General features: G+C 37.7%; 1 pseudogene; it reads left to right on the top strand.

Annotated features, from left to right (window-relative positions):
• Positions 1-28: 28 nt before the first annotated feature.
• On the top strand, positions 29-3,173 carry LOC109548811 (taste receptor type 2 member 2-like; annotated as a pseudogene).
• The last annotated feature ends 14,119 nt before the right edge of the window (positions 3,174-17,292 follow it).

The raw sequence follows: 17,292 nt of genomic DNA, 5'->3' as shown, positions 1-17,292 counted from the left end.
GCGTGCTACAACTACTGAAGCCCATGTGCCTAGAGCCTGTGCTCCGCAACGAAGCCTCGCAGTGAGAAGCCTGCGCACCGCAACGAAGAGTAGCCTCCGCTGCCACAATTAGAGAAAAGCCCTCACACAGCAATGAAGACCCAATGCAGCCAAAAATAAATAAATTAAATAAATTTTAAAAAAAAGTTAGGTCCCAGGAAATGATTTTCAAGTCTGGAGAAAAAAATTGTCTTTTATGGGGCTGGGGTGGGGGTGGAGGATCAGGAAGGATTCATTCAAAGTGTCTTGGAATGATTATTATGAGGGAAAAAAAGAAACAGTCACATCTGAGACTGGATACTTGTGCCAATAATAAGAAATAGCTGTCTGTCCCAAGAATGTGGCATTTGTCCTTAGGAGAAAACAAAAGACAGAAAGGAAATAGTAGTAACCTAAATAAAAAATATTTATAATCAGATGTTTGGCATAATTGAGTAAGCGTGAGAACTGAATAATGCCAATATGGCAGTTTTTACTGGGATGTAATTGGAAGACTTAGCCATCATTCAGATCTTTGGATGTGCATTCCCTAAGTTTCAAATTCAGGGCACCAGATTTAAAAAGTACTCCCTCAATTTTTCTTCCTTAAGGAAAAAGTCTAGTGGTAGACTCTACTTACGATCCAGAAGTTGGCAGAAGGTCAGATTTCTCAGTGCTGTATGTTTCTATCTGCAACATCATATGGAGGAGGTATTTGACACCATCCACAAGGAAAAGGTAAGATTTGTGGTAGGAAACATGGCCTCCTCTTTGTCAGCTCGTCTTCATGTTATCCTCATGTCAGCAGAATTTATCACAGGGATTACAGTAAATGGATTTCTTATAATCATCGACTGTAATGAATTGGTCAAAAGCAGAAAGCTGACACCAATGCATCTCCTTTTCATATGCATAGGGATGTCTAGATTTGGTTTGCAGATAGTGTTAATGGTAAAGTTTTTCTCATGTTCTTTCCACTCTTTTATAGAGTAAAAATTTATGGTACAGCGATGATTTTTTGGGGATGTTTTTCAGCTCTGTCAGTCTCTGGTTTGCCACCTGTCTCTCTGTATTTTACTGCCTCAAGATAACACACTTCACCCAGTACTGTTTTCTTTGGCTGAAATTCAGGATCTCAAAGTTAATGCCTTGACTGCTTCTGGGAAGCCTGCTGACCTCCGTGAGCATTGCAACTCTGTGTGTCAAGGTGGATTACCCTAAAAATGTGGATATTGATGTCCTCAGGGATGCCATGCTAAAGAGGACTAAACTCAAGACAAAGCAGATTAATGAAGTGCTTCTTGTCAGCTTGGCATTAATATTTCCTCTGGCCATATCTGTGAGGTGAACTGTTATGTTATTCAGTTCTCTCTATAAACACGCTAATCGGATGCAAAATGGACCTCTTGGTTTTAGAAACGCCAGCACTGAAGCCCATATTAATACATTAAGATCAGTGATAACATTCTTTTGCTTCTTTATTTCTTATTTTGCTGCCTTCATGGCAAATATGACATTCAGTATTCCTTATGGGAGTCAGTGCTTCTTTGTGGTGAAGGACATAATGGCAGCATATATCCCTCTGGCCATTCGGTTATAATTATCTTGAGTAATTCTCAGTTCCAACAACCAGTCAGGAGACTTCTCTACCTCAGAAAGAATCAATGAAGGGGAGGATCAATGTAAAATATTTTGTACTTCCTTGTCATGGTTTCGATGGACTTGTGTTTTGTTTTTGTTTATTTATGTGTTTTGTGTGCTCTCTCTCTCCCCTGGAAGCACTAATTTTGATGTTGGATGGATAAGATATCTCTTTTTCCAGGACTTGTGTGCTTAAAAATATTATGACAGTAACACATATAGATAACTAGTACTTGCATTGGAGTGCCAGTTGTGTTAGAAATTGGAAAAAAATACTAAGACTTCACTTGGCTGACCAAAGTAATTCTGTTATCTGTCTTCCCAGGTCATTGAGAATCTTCTGGTTTAGATGAGCAACATCACATTGATTTAGTCTAAGACTTGAAACAGTATAATAATTTGGCTATTTGATTGCACATAACTATTTTCCAAGGAGAGTCATTAGTGTAATTATTTTAAAATGCAAATTATATGTTCAAAGTGTATGTATGTCAGGGCAGTGTACTCAGATATACCGATTAAAGTCTTATTTTGCTAGATACACAGATTAAAGTCTTATTTTGCTTTTGATTTTAGTTACTAGTTCAGGTTGGTAAATGATAAGGTGCAAATAGAGCTGGCATATAAATACACAATGTAGGGTCTCCATTTTTTTACGAGTTGAAGAAACATTTTTCAACCCCCTGAAGTGTGAAAGTCATACCGAAATAGGATGTGAGGGAGGTTGCTGACAATGGAGTCCCAGCAGGAAATCATTCAAATGGTGTTTTAACTTCCCTCCTACTAGGAATATTGTCTGAGGTATGGCTGCAGCAAATGACTTGAAGATCTAAAGTGAAAGCTTTGAAATCTGTTGCTAGATTTGAATTGATTCTGCTCTTTTAAAATCTTCAATTCTGTTGCTTTGGGGAAGAAAATATTTTTTGTAATATCTTACATCTCAGGATATCTGTTTGAATCTGTGAAATCCTCACTGGCTCTTAAACAAATAAAAAGCTAGGTAGTCATTTTAATTGTAAATAAATTGTAATTTAAATGGATTAAGAGTTGCCAGGGTGGGGGAAAAAAAACTAGATATGTGTGTGAATATGTGCACATGTATGTGTGAATTTTTTTACTTTACAAAATATTTCCACACACAATTCTTTATTTCATTCTCAGAACACTTTGTAAAGTAGGCAGTAGAATTATCTCAGTTTTATAGTTGAGAAATTAAGGTTTGGAGAGGTCATTATACATGCCTAAGTCCATTCAACTACAGTCAAGTGGTATAATTGGAATTCAAACCTGGTTCTTCTGTCACTAAAGTCAGTACCCTCTCTGGTTTTCTTTCCATTATTCTTTTTTTTTAAATAAATTTATTTATTTTATTTATTTATTTTTGGCTGCGTTGGGTCTTCGTTGCTGCGCGCAGGCTTTCTCTAGTTGCAGTGAGCAGGGTCTACTCTTTATTTTTTTTTTTTTGCGGTACGCGGGCCTCTCACTGCTGTGGCCTCTGCCGTTGCAGAGCACAGGCTCCGGACGCGCAGGCCCAGCGGCCATGGCCCACGGGCCCAGCTGCTCCGCGGCACTTGGGATCCTTGCGGACCGGGGCACGAACCCGTGTCCCCTGCATCGGCAGGCGGACTCTCAACCACTGCGCCACCAGGGAAGCCCAGGGTCTACTCTTCATTTCAGTGCGTGGGCTTGTCACTGTGGTGGCTTCTGTTGCTGCGGAGCATGGGCTCTAGGCATGCGGGCTTCAGTAGTTGTGGCATGTAGGCTCAGTAGTTGTGGCTCACAGGCTCTAGAGCACAGGCTCGGTAGTTTTGGCGCTCCGGGGCATGCGGGATTTTCCCGGACCAGAGCTCGAACCCGTGCCCCCTGCATTGGCAGGCAGATTCTTAACCACTGCGCCACCAGAGAAGTCCCTTTCCGGTATTCTTTACAGGCAACTTTAGATTCTGAAAGTCATGACAAGAAATGACATTCAACCTATTACCTAAAACATCCTATGACATTTCTGTTATGTCCCTACAAAGTCAATTAAAAAATATTTCACAAATGTCTGAATTATTCTGTTATTGGGTGAAATTATTTAGTATCTGTTTCATCTCATATTTGGTTTACTAACAATCTGAAATGAGGTACACATAGGTGCTCAATTTACATTTTAGTATCCCTTGACTCTTATATGGTAGGGAAATTGCTGTACCAGTCTCCCTTGTTATAGGTCAGGTGGGGCTAACCTCTCTGCTGGGAAAACGGGTATTTACTATGTTTACATCTTGAGTTTTGGCTAATTGTGTAACTGGAAACTACTCCTCAGATTATAGAACCGATTTACAAGCTTTTGCATCATCCTGGGGGAGCCCACACCCCCTGGTCTCCTAGGCCAAGCTGAAAGTCTTATTTATGCTAGTGCCTGAATTACGCAGGGAATCGTGGCAGATATTTACATGGCAAGATCTGATATAATTTGGCCATTTATATCCTCTACTCTGCTCATCTATTTTTTTTAATTCAAGAAATAATTTTAGTAATTTTTTTTTTTTTTTTTTTTTTTTTTTTGCAGTACGCGGGCCTCTCACTGTTGTGGCCTCTCCCGTTGCAGAGCACAGGTTCCGGACGCGCAGGTTCAGCGGCCATGGCTCACGGGACCAGCCGCTCCGCGGCATGTGGGATCCTCCCGGACCGGGGACGAACCCGTGTCCCCTGCATCGGCAGGCGGACTCTCAACCACTGCGCCACCAGGGAAGCCCCAGTACGCTTTTATTTTATTTTTTTATGCGGTACGCGAGCCTCTCACTGTTGTGGTTTCTTCCGTGCGGAGCACAGGTTCCAGACGCACAGGCTCAGCGGCCATGGCTCACGGACCTAGCCGCTCCGCGGGGCATGTGGGATGTGGGACGTGGGATCTTCCCGGACCGGGGCACGAACCCGTGTCTCCTGCATCAGGCAGGCAGACTCTCAACCACTGTGCCACCAGGGAAGCCCAATTTTAGTAATTTTTCAAAAATTGTAAAATAATACACAGTCAATGTAAAAAATTGGGAAAATACAGGGGAATTCCCTGGCAGTTCAGTGGTTAGGACTCCTTTCTTCCACTGCTGAGGGCCCGGGTTCCACAAGCCACGCAGTGCAGCAAAAAAAAAAAAAAAAAAAAAAAGGGAGAATACAGACATATTAGAAGTGAACCAGATACAATCACAGGTAAAATTTTCATATACATTCTTTCAGAATTTGAAATATACATCATATAGACATATATAACTATATATATGTATGGGATGGGTATAATTTATTACATTATGAGGATCCTGCTGTATATATACTTTATACTACATTTGCATTTAAATTACATGTGAGAAATTTGCATATTTTAACAGCTTAAAAATGTTTTGTTTTATGGTTGTAACTTTGTTTTTAACCACTTTTCTATAATTAACCAGTATCTCCATTAACAAAAAGAACTATAGAGTTGAAAATAATGTTTACATTATTGAAGAAAAAAAGGAAGGAGCTCACCCAAACAAAACAAAACACATAAAAGGTGAAATAAAAGTTTACAATTAAAAAAAAGGAGAATCTTTTATTATTAATAGTATTTATACATAAATAAGCAAATTGGTACTAATGCCTTGAAAAATTCTGGCATGGGAATCTCTTGGCATGAGGCCTGTTGGCATGGGAACCTTTTGTAATGATGCTATGGGCTGGGAGTTCCCTTGGAATGGGTTTCAGGCTAGGAATTCCTTGGAATGGGACTGTGGCATAGCAAGCATTCTAAGATTTCATAAAGTCTGTATAAAAAGGCATCAATGCCTTTAAAATGTATTTCAGTAGTTAAGTAATTTTCTATTCCAGAATTGCCTTTTTTTGTGTATATTATTTCAGGGATCCTCACAACCCTGATAGAGGATATTATCATCTGTGTTAAAGATGAAGAAATCTACACTTCAAGAGACAATAGAATTGGTCTGGAATTATCTAGACCTGAGTCTCGCCTTCTAAATCTAAATTCCATATTTTTTTTCCTAAACTTAATTGTGCATCAAAGTCACCTGGGAAACATTTTATAATTGTAGATTCCCAGGCTTATCCTCGACATGCTGAATATAGTCTCTGGAGATAGAGCCCAAGATTCTGGATAATAAACCACCCCGGGAAATTCTGATAAAACTTTTTATGGACCAAGGTTTGTGACTCACTGCATCACAGTATATTAATGCTACTAATTGGAGCCTAAGAAATATATTCATTTCGAAATAAAGTCTTTGTTAGGAGAAATTTTAATGGCATTTAAATAATATTATTTTCCATTACAAAACATTCAAGTTATAACTCACCCTAACAGAACCAGGCTTGGATTAGCTCACCTAAGAATTTGCAAAGACTGATAGGTCATCTTTTCTAGGGTAATGTAACTGTCGACCAGTTATTTATCTTTTTTTTTTTTTTTTAATAATGCTCTGATGTAGGGTTTTTTAAAATTAATTTATTTGTTCTTTTTATTTATGGCTATGTTGGGTCTTCGTTTCTGTGTGAGGGCTTTCTGTAGTTGTGGCAAGCGGGGGCCACTCTTCATCGCGGTGCGCGGGTCTCTCACTATCGCGGCCTCTCTTGTTGCGGAGCACAGGCTCCAGACGCGCAGGCTCAGTAATTGTGGCTCACGCGCCCAGTTGCTCCGCAGCATGTGGGATCTTCCCAGACCAGGGCTCGAACCCGTGTCCTCTGCACTGGCAGGAACATTCTCAACCACTGCGCCACCATGGAAGACCAAGTTATTTATCTTTTATGGCGAAATAGCCCTGTGACCAATTAGTCGTGTGGCGAAACCGCTTGAAGTAAAGAGGTTTACGGCAGAAATACAGCACTCGACTTTTTCAGGACTCAGGTAAGACAAGGAATTCCCATAGATTCCACAAAGACTTTTCATGTCACTGGGAGTTTGAAATCTGCAAATAGGAGTTTGGCTTATTTTCCCAATGTGTTCTTGATCATTTTGTATCCAGGAAGACTTTGTTATGGGTGGATGAGATCTTTTACTGTAGAGGACCACATATACACTTATTCAGTAAATAAGTAAATACTGAGAGGTAAGAATGTTCATGTTTCCAGTTCTTGGGCACGTCACAGCTGATTCAAACCTAAAAATGAATTTGAGGACGTCTGTATTTATTCTGTCTCTTCTGGCTTCTCCCTCAATAGACACAGCTTTCTCTTCTTATCAACACTACAGAATTTATATTTAATTCATTAGTAAAAAGTTTTAGTTTTAGCCATTGGAGTTAAGTTACTACAGAGAAAACTTTTACTAGTTAAGCCCCAAAATCTTGTGCCTCTTCTGTGTGACACTGCTTAAATAGTAAATCTTCTGAAAATTAAAAGCTTCCTTCCCACATAAACACATATCTATCCAAACTTCTAAAAGAATAAGAATTACAAAATTTTATTAAGAACTCCTTCCATTTTGTAAGGCAAGCTTCCTGGATTTTACTGAGGGGATAGATAGGGAAATTACCAATAAGTTTCACATAAGTAATCTCAGGATGAAGAGACTTATGCAGTTTTTCTATGATTGGGGTTATGAATGTGCCACTCACACTACTAGTGACACCAAACGTTGATTTGTTATCAAAAGGAGGTATTCTGATTGTAGCAGGGATTAACTGTGGATTAGTTACTTGACCCCTGATCCATGGAGTAAAGAGAGGAGGTCATTTTCAATAAGGGGGGGCCTTCTGAAAAATAAACTCTGCATGTTTGACTTGGATGGGATGAATCTCAGTATGAGAGCCAGTAAGGGGTGGAATGAGAAAAAGGCCAATGGGAAATAAAGGTGTATCATATCAACGTTGCAGTTTTTTTCTAGCGCTCTTCTCTGTGTCACAGATTCCTCAGAACAGAGGATCCCTGACACATGAAAAATGATACCCAAATTATATACTTCTGGTTGAGGGGAATGAGTCATTAATGGAATCCTTCTTGTGACACTGTCTAAGAGCCCATTCTATATATAAAAGACGAATGAAAGAAAATATTTAAATGTTATAACTCTGGGAAATTTTAACAAGGGTTGCCATACACCATCCACTGAGCACAAAGTATTACATGCTTAAAGTACATAACTCGGGTTATATCAATAACTGCTCTTTCACTATTATGCCAAATATTGTTCTCCAGTTTCTCTAGGGGTATATGTTTTCACAGAAACGATAAAGACAATGGAAATGCTACTCTATGGAAAATTATGAGAACTGGAGAGGATGGAGCTTTATGGACCCAGTTTTCTATGCTATGATTCTTTCAAATGTAAGTTTGCATTTTCAGACACCCTTAGTTTGTGCAATATGTTTTAATAAATAATTTTAAAAGTTGCTAAGTCTATGCTTATGTCTCTTTTTAAAAAACTCTTACTTCCCCATTATGGTCCACTATAGTTTTTTCAATACGTAGTTTCACAGAAGTAAAATTTTTTTCCTTTAAATCATCTTAAAATCATTAATAGATTCTGGTTTTGCTTTTTATTTATTTTTACTATTATTACTATTATTATTTTGGCCGCACTGTGTGGCTTGCGGGATCTTAGTTCCCCAACCAGGGATCGAACCCACACCCTCGGCAGTGAAACCATGATGTCCTAACCACTGGACCGTCAGGGAATTCCTGGTTTTGCTTTTTAAATGTACGCTAAGTTTTCTAAAAATTTTCTATACCTCTATCAGTGTTGACAAGTGTTCTAACGTGTGCACTGCAGTGTGTTAAAGTTTCTCTGATTTCAGTCATAAAATCACATAAAGAAAAAGCAGATAAAAAAAGTTTTAGAATCTGTACTAGCAGTTCCCTCAGTAACCTCTAAAGCAGAGGTTCTCAAATTTGAATTTGAACATCAGAATCACCTGGAGGGTGTGTTAAAACACAGATTGCTGCACCCCATCTCCAGAGTTTCTGACTCAGTAGGTTTTTGGGTAGGGCCTGAGAATTAGTATTTCTAACACATTCTCAAATGATACTCATGCTAGTGGTCTCGGGACCCCACCTTGTGAACCACTGATTTAGAGTTATTGTACTGCAGAGGCTGAAAACCAGGCCTCTGAGGCCAGATGGGGTGGATTTTCATTCTGGCCCCATTGCTTATTAGCTCTATAACCTTGAACAAGTCACTAGACTCTTTCCTTCTGTTTCCTCATCTGTCAAATGAGATAATAAAAGGACTTACTTCCAAAGGTTGCTGTGAGATTGAGTGTATTAACAAGTGTAAAGCACCTAGAACAGTGGCCCACAGCAAAGATCAGTTAGTCAGTATTTTATTAAGTCAAGAATAATTTTCAGTTGCCACTCTGTGGAAGACGTGTAGATTATTTATTATTCTTAAATCCATTTCTCTACTGTTTTGAAGTTGGACAAATAGAACTAAAATTTTTTATCAGTACTTTGAGAAAAGAGGTAAAGTATACTAAGTTTAAAAATGATGAACAGGGTTAGTATTTTTATTAGGCATAAAAGAGAGTAAACATGTATTTTAGAATGCTATAGAAGGCAACAGACTAAATGAGGTAGTAAAACAAGAATTCGCAACCACCAGAGGATGACACAATGACAGCAGTGTGTGACATGGGAGTGAAGGGAGGCACCAAGAGGCTGAAGGGTGTGGTAGAAAGAGGTGAGAAGGCAATGTTTGCCATTTTGCCTAGGTCCTTAGGAGAGGTCACTGATAACGCTGGTTTTAGATGTGGGACAGTGTTGTGCACTGTAGTGCTTGACCTGGTGAGTAAATGTGGAATGGATAAGTCCTTCTTTGAAACATCACTCACACTTTTGTCAAGGGGCCATGTTTTAATTGGTGTGACTTGAACATGGATAACTGAAGGAGCAGTTCTCTAACCATGGTAAATCTGAGCAGTCTCATGGGAGGAAGGAAAGAAAACAGCACAAATCAACAGACAAGCTATGAACATCAATAACAATGACCCAGGCAGTCTCAGGCTCAGTGCAGAGCAGCCAAATTTATGTACAGTGTGAAAGCATCACATGTGATTAGGCCTATTTTATTCATACACAGCCCTGCTTTGTAGATAAATCTACGGTGAATTGATCTCCATTTCTAATAGTGGAAAGAAAGCCCCTCTTCCCTAGAGTACTCACCAATTGTCTGCTAGAAAACCTATTGTAGAATTTATTGACGTTCTGTAGTGCAACAAGCATGACTCTCCTAAGATGCTCCAGGCAGCTCACCTTGATCTGCCTGGACAATGAGACAGCTAGAATAGGGAGGTTTTCCCTCTTCTGATGAGAGGGGTTGCTTCTAATCTCAGCTTCCCCCTGCATTGTTAGCTTTTTTCCTCAAAATATAGGAATGCAACTTTGCACAGGTCCCCAAAGTCACCAAACGCTGAGCAGCTGGCTTTCCCAGACACTCCTGTGAACAGCTGGCATCCAAACTCAGTAAGGCTGGTACGCAGTTAACTTGTTAGTCAGTGTACTCTGCTCCCCACATCCCCACTGATAAAGGTGCTCTCAGACTTGTACTGTAAACAGGAGAGCAACAGGAGGAGTTCCTGTCACCCAGAATGTTCATCTACCGTGTGTTCAACTGTGTGCCCCACTCCTCATTCCCCACCTAGAGGATATTAGGAGATCTGAGAACTCAAGTCCCCTTTTTTCTGACCTTTGGTTGTAAAACTGTTACCCCAGTAAAATCCATTCCTTAACCCACACTGTGTGGCATGTTAGGTGGCACTCACAAAGAGGCCCACCTTGTGTCAAGGGTAAACTCAAGTGTGTCTAATCTCCAATATCCACTCATATAACTCTGTCCTCTCAACAGGGTTTCACAGGGTACCACCTCATTTCCCAGTGCCAGTTCTCTCATTGTTCTGAAGTGTAACTCCTATGGTTTTATGGACCTGAATTCATGTAAATAAGTATAGTATCTTGTCTCCTCATCTAACTCAAGCTTCAATTTGTTCCTCTTCATGTTTGCTATTTTCAGTGTAGAAATTGTTCCCTTTCATAAGGGAGGAGATAAAACAGAAGCAAAACTGTTTAGCTACATAATGGCATTCATTAATATTATTCCTTCTGCCCAAGAAACTCCCTCATTCTTATTTTCTTATTCTGAACATAATTGAAAACCTATTTTTCTTGTTAATTTATGGAGTATTTCAAACTGCATTTACGTGATAAGATTATTACTACAGTACACTTTAAGTTAATTCATTTGTATAAACATACGTTATTCAAGTGGCTTTTTCAAAAATGTGCTCATTCAATGCCTTCCAACTAGAAGCTATTAAATTCTTAGTGGTGGGTAATAAAAAGTAAAAACTCTTCTCTTCTAATTTCCAGAATCTTACTTTAAATTAAGTGTGGCTCATAATTCAGGTGAACAAAGATGTGAGAGGTGGTGTGGGATAGCTTATGTGACTGACCCTTAGGAGACAATAATAAAAAGTTTCCCCAAACTGGAGCCAAGGAATTCAGCTTAAGAGATTAGCTGGAAAGGAAGGGAAAACACTATAGGACATTTTCTTTTTCACTTTTAAATGGTGATCACTCTCATGCTTTAATTTTCTTCCCCTCATCTCTGCACAGAAAAATAAGGGATACTAATTTGCAGAGATAAGATGATGCTTTGTTACTTTTTATGATACCCAAAATTCCAAAGACCAGAGGGCAAATATCTAATGTGTTAATTTTAAAAGAAAAAAACCTAGATATTGGAGATGATAATAAAATTATATTAAAGTACAGAAAAAATGTGCATATTCCTTAATACCAGGAGACATAAAAGTCAGAGTGTGGAGGTTTTTATTTTCCACAACAGGGTACCTTCCTAAATTTGTGGAAGCTGAGCAACAGATCCTTGCACATCCCACACATATTCATGTGCAGTAAAAATTTATTATACACTCAAAGTATCTACTTAAGAGGAGATTTTTGGGTGTTCTATATATAACTTGAGTCACTTAACCATGAAATAGTATCTCCCTAACAGAAACTTCTTGAAAAGCATTCATGAAAGCATTAAAGAGAATTAAAGTAGCTTTTATGCTGTCCACCCATCTAAATCATCTTCCCTTCCTCTCCTTTTTATTAAGAACTTTGTTGTTGTCAAGAATTAGAATAGACCTTGGTTGCTCTAAGAAATTTTCAGAGACGTTCTTAAACTTCAAGGACCTACCCCTCATTAACTTCCCAGGAGAGTAACTGTCAGGACGGATCATTTGACATTTAGTACCTGTCTTGAGATGTATTCCTATAGGTTTGTGTCTTTTCTAGCCAATTATTTATAATTTTCTTGAAATCTGTGGCCACATCATATGTATTTTGGCATCGCAAACAATAGTAGTGAACCAAATATAAAAGGCACTTTGAACATATGCTTTTGAGAAAGAATCATATGCATCTCTATGCAAAGAGAGAGAAAGAGAAATACAATCAGCATAAAGATAGATTAATTTTATATCAAAACTGTAAGAAATTGAGTAAACCCAACTCTACTGTCATTTCCCCAAGGAAAAAACACAGTGAAATTGAATATTGGGGAAAACAGTACAGGCAAATTTATCTTTGAGTCTCAGTTTACAAACTGGGATAAAATTATAAGTAATGCACTGCCACCCAGTGGCGAACTTTCACTTCAGACGAAACAATAGTTAAGCTAGTCAAAAGACTCCAGACTTAGAGATCTTAGTTCAGGAAATTTTACACCTCATTAGAAAAATATGAGGAAGAGAGAAGTTAATGCTCAGGTCATGGGAATTTTTTGGACCAAATGAGAGTGAATAACTAGCGCAAATCACAAACAAACTGTAAAGAAAAAAGCAAAACCAAAAATATTTGACTTTTGTGAGATAATTAGAAACTTGAATTTTGCCTGGCTATTCAGTATCAATGAATTGATGTTCCTTTTTTTACATGTCATAGTGGTGCTATGCATACGCTTTTAAAATAAAAGTGTTTTTATCTTTTAGTGGAAACATCCTAAAATAATTACTGATAAGTTGATATGATGCATCAAAATAATATGAGGAATGGAGGGAGATAAGTTGGAGGTATATTTAAAGCAATTTGAGCTATATAAGTTGATCAATTTTTTAGCCGGGTGATGGTTACATGAAGATTCATTATACAATTCTGTCTACTTTGGTACATATTTGAAATTTTCTATGACAAGTTTATTTTTTTTAAATCTCACCAAGATATATATATTATCATTGAGTGTAGAATTTGATCAATAAAAATAGAAAGCTTTCTCCATAAATTATTTTGCAGAAATCAGTAGGTTAAGCCATAAGTTAGGAAGACGAACTTGTAATCTTCATTTGCCTTATAAAGTGAACATTAAGGAAATTAACTCAAACCTTCTTCAACCCAAGGTAATAAAAGAGTTGAAACTGCTTTTCAAATTGTGTTTATATTAAATGTCAACTCACGTTGACTTACAAAAGAGATTACTAAACAAATATGAAAAGTAAATTGTCAAGACATTTAGGAAAACTGCACTGGAGTGGAATTATTTTCTCTCTTTTTTCCTCTTGACATTTACTGAGTATTGAGTTTTGTAGTATGTTGATTTTCTAACCTTTCAAAAAAGAGCTCGGGAGTTATTGCTTTGTTACTAGGTTTTAGGCAACATTAGAGGTCCTGCTTTCACTCTTTTTTCCTACTCTGACTTCACTCCTTTAGAAAATTAATTCTGTTTCTTAGCAACCCGGGTGGGTAACACTTAAATATACTTCAAGTTCTTTTGTAAAGCAAAGGCTAAATGTTTCCCTTATAAACTGTTTGCTTAGTCTTATTTGGCTTTGCAGAAAAGATCTGCTGAGACATACTGCCGTAAACATTTTTATTAAAACTCTCAGTTTTAAATGGTGAGTGAAGTTACTGATTTTCTAATGAATGCTTCTGATTTTTGTGTTTATTTGGAATTATTCCAGTTTATCAATTTGTCTAAGTCTTTGGAATCTGTGTGTTTTATGTTAAGATATATGAGATGAATTCATTTAAGAGAGAAACATTCTCTTTATATATAATATTATAAATAGGAGATCATGAAATATGTTAAGAAGGAGAAAGCGCAGCTGGAAGAAAGTGTTGAGTTTCTTTATAAACCTACAAACGTGCATGAATTCGTGATCTAAGGAGTTCACTGTGATCTTAATAGCAGAATATTTTACAATGCTCTTTTCTTATGTTGGCATCATTTAGGTATCAGGTATATATCTATATCAATCTATCTCTCTGTCTGTCTATCTCCCCAAATACTTAAGTTTACAAAATTAAACTCAGATACGTAAGCAAATTTAGAAAAAAATATAATTAGATATTTGAGCTTTTAGATACAGTTTCAAAAAAGGAGCATCTGTAATTTCCAGAATTTGGCAACCAATTGCTTGCCAAATGGTTCAAACCGTTGAACCATTTAAAGTTTGCATTTTTGTAAGGTAGAAAAATCGTTGAATAAAAGGAATTTCACATGGCTCAACCTAAAATATGCAGAGCCCTACATAGTGTTTGTAAAGATAGAAATCTTTGTTTCAATTTTATATTCTAATTTGGGGGCAGATGTTGTAAACAACTAACTTTAATACAAGGTACAAGCCAAAATGTAGCTTCAAGTTCCATTGCTGTATTCAGAAGGAAGTATGAATCTTGATAGATCTGGCAATGCTTTTATTGGAGGTGGTATTTAAACTGATCCTTGAGACCAGTGTAATTTCATAGATGGAGAATAACTGTGCTTACTGAATACAGATTAAGCCATTCTTTTATTTCCAGTGAGACATCTTAGCCAAAATATAGCTTTTGTAATATCAACATTTACCACTAAATCTTTGACTGAATGAGAATATTGCTAGTTTACTTTTTCTGACTTTCTCAGCTACACATCTTATGACTTTGTATTTCTCTGTGCCTTAGCTTTTTCCATGTAAAGTGAGGATTATAATGTGATATTGCCATCACAGGCTTCAATCTTTCAACTAGATCTCCAGTTGATTTCTTTCTGCTGGGGTGTCTTGGGACTACAATGACATATGCTAATGCATGATTCATATATTATACTATAGAAGCTTAATTTTACACACATATTATTCAAGGAATAATATGTAACAATAAATTCATAATATAAGGACAAAATAAAGAATCATGCAAAATTAAAGATAATTTCTCACTAGTTTAAATATCGCATAGTAGCAATTTTTGGTAGTCAGGAAGACCCAGGCATATACAGAGAGAGACAGATGGGAGCTTTAGTGGCAACAAGGTGACAGATGAGCGTGTTCATTCCCAGCTACCTAGTCAAAAAGAGGGCCAGACCAGCACTGCATTCTGCAATCACAGCTTCTTAGTCTGATGGCTGTCTAGCTCTCTAACTGCCATGATACTTGTTTTTTATATCAATTAGACTTCTGAGGTCTTGATCTATTCTTATTCTTCCAGTTTATAACCCTCCTCGTCAGTTTCTTCATAGCTGTATGTCCTGGTGGGACACTTCATTGTCTCACCAACACCATCAGTCTTCATGTCTTTTCATGGCAGGAGATTACAAAACCCTGACCATGAATCAGTCTACTCGTGTGCTTTCTTTGCTCATGTAACCAGATTTCAGAGCCCTGCAGGAGACAGGTATATTTACAATTTTAGTCAAGGCTGAGCCTTCAGTGCTTCTCAGAAGTTTAAAAATATATTTCTACAGAAATGTGAAGGGTCATAAATGAGGCAAGAGAGTTATAAAATAAGGCATATACTGGGAGCAAATTAACAACTGACTGCCAAGGGCTTGATTTTCATCAGCTCCAGGTCAGTACGTAGGTCAGGGCTGATGTCACATTAGCCAGATTCAGAAGAGTCCAACATGAAAAATAGAACATGCAGATTTATTAGTTTATGAGAAAAATAAACCAAACTAACTCATATTTTTTTTCTAGCTCATTGTCTTCCAGTAGACTACTGTACATGCAAAGCGAAATGATCATCTGAGGGTGATTTGGTGAAAGTTAGATGAGAGTAAGAATTAATTAATGGTTTATATGTTAAATGGCCCAGGTTATGAAAAGTCATGCATCAGTCTTCTAAGTTTAGATAGATATGATAATGAAAATAAAAATATCAAATATGGGCCAGCATGCTCTCCCCTCTGGATGAATCTTGGAAGGGTACAGCCAACCTTCAAACTCTCACCCTTTCTTTTTAAAAATCTTTTATTTATAAACCCTTTTAATTTCTATGCAGACATTCCTCTTGTTTACTGTATAATGTAGAAACATGAAATTAACATATTTTTATTATTTAATTTATATTTTTTGCATTGCTTAGGAAATAGTAATCCTATTTCCACATATTTTGTTAACTGGTGTGTTATTTTAGTGATTATTTTATAGTAACTTTGTAGAGATTGTAAGTGGCTCCCTATTCATCAACTCTCCCTTATTTTTAATGTATTAATGAGCAACAGAGGATAACATATTTTTGAACACTTGGGGAATTTCTAATCTTCTCACTCAGATATTAAGCACACTCTTTTTTTGTCTCTATTCGGCTTTTTAAAAAAGTGTATAAGAATACTTATCATGAGATCTAGCCTCCTAACAGATTTTCAAGTGCACAACACAGTGTTAATATAGGTACACCATTGTACAGCAGACCTCTAGAATTTATTCATCTTGTATAACTGAAACTTTATACCTGTTGAATAGCAGTTCCTCATCCCTCCTCCCCCTCAGGCCCTGGCAACCACCATTCTACTCTCTGTTCCTGTGAGTTTGACTCTTTTAGATTTCCTCATATAGGTGGAATCATGCAGGAATCATGACTGGCTTTATTTCACTTAGCATAATGTCCTCCAACTTCATTCATATTGGTGCACATGGCAGAATTGCCTTCATTTTTAAGGCTGAATACTATTCCATTTTGTGTATATACAACATTTTCTTTATCCATTTGTTAGTTTGCAACCTCCTCAGGAGCTGCACAGGTGTAATCTGAAACTGGCCCCTGTACGTGGAGGGCAAGGAGAGATGGAAGACAGAGGCAGACCACTCCAGATTGGGAGGTAGGCAGGTTTAAGAAGCGAAGGAACTTACACACGTGACTTGTCTTGGGCGGCTGCTAAGATGAGTAGATCTCTGTGCTCCCCACTCCCCCAATTTAAAAAGTTTATAGAGAGAACTTCACTGGATAAAGTCACGTATACAGTCCAGATAGTCTCGGCACCATATTACTATTTCAAGGCTGTGTCCTTGGGCAGCTTCTAGAGCAGGAAAGGCAAGTGATGCACACATTCTAAGGACAGGGTAGCGGGTAAGGGACGTCTGATTGCCTAGGTCCAGCTCACAGGTCAACTGGTGGTCACTTTCTCACGATGACCTCCTCCAACACCATTCATCCAGCAATGAATATTTAGATTGCTTCTGTATCTTAACTGTTGTGAATAATGCTGCAATTAACATGAGAGTGCAGATATCTCTTTGAGATTCTGATTTCAATTTTTTGGATAAATACCCAGAAGTGTGATTATTGGATCATATGGCAGTTCTATTTTTAAACTTTTGAGGAGCCACCACACTGTCTTCCTTACTGGCTGCATCATTTTACATTGTCACCAATAGTGTACAAGTGTTCCAGTTTTTCTACATCCTCACCAAC

Source organism: Tursiops truncatus, chromosome 9, assembly GCF_011762595.2.
Source record: "Tursiops truncatus isolate mTurTru1 chromosome 9, mTurTru1.mat.Y, whole genome shotgun sequence".
Classification (NCBI taxonomy): domain Eukaryota; kingdom Metazoa; phylum Chordata; class Mammalia; order Artiodactyla; family Delphinidae; genus Tursiops; species Tursiops truncatus.
This window is presented reverse-complemented; position numbering and strand designations above follow the sequence as displayed.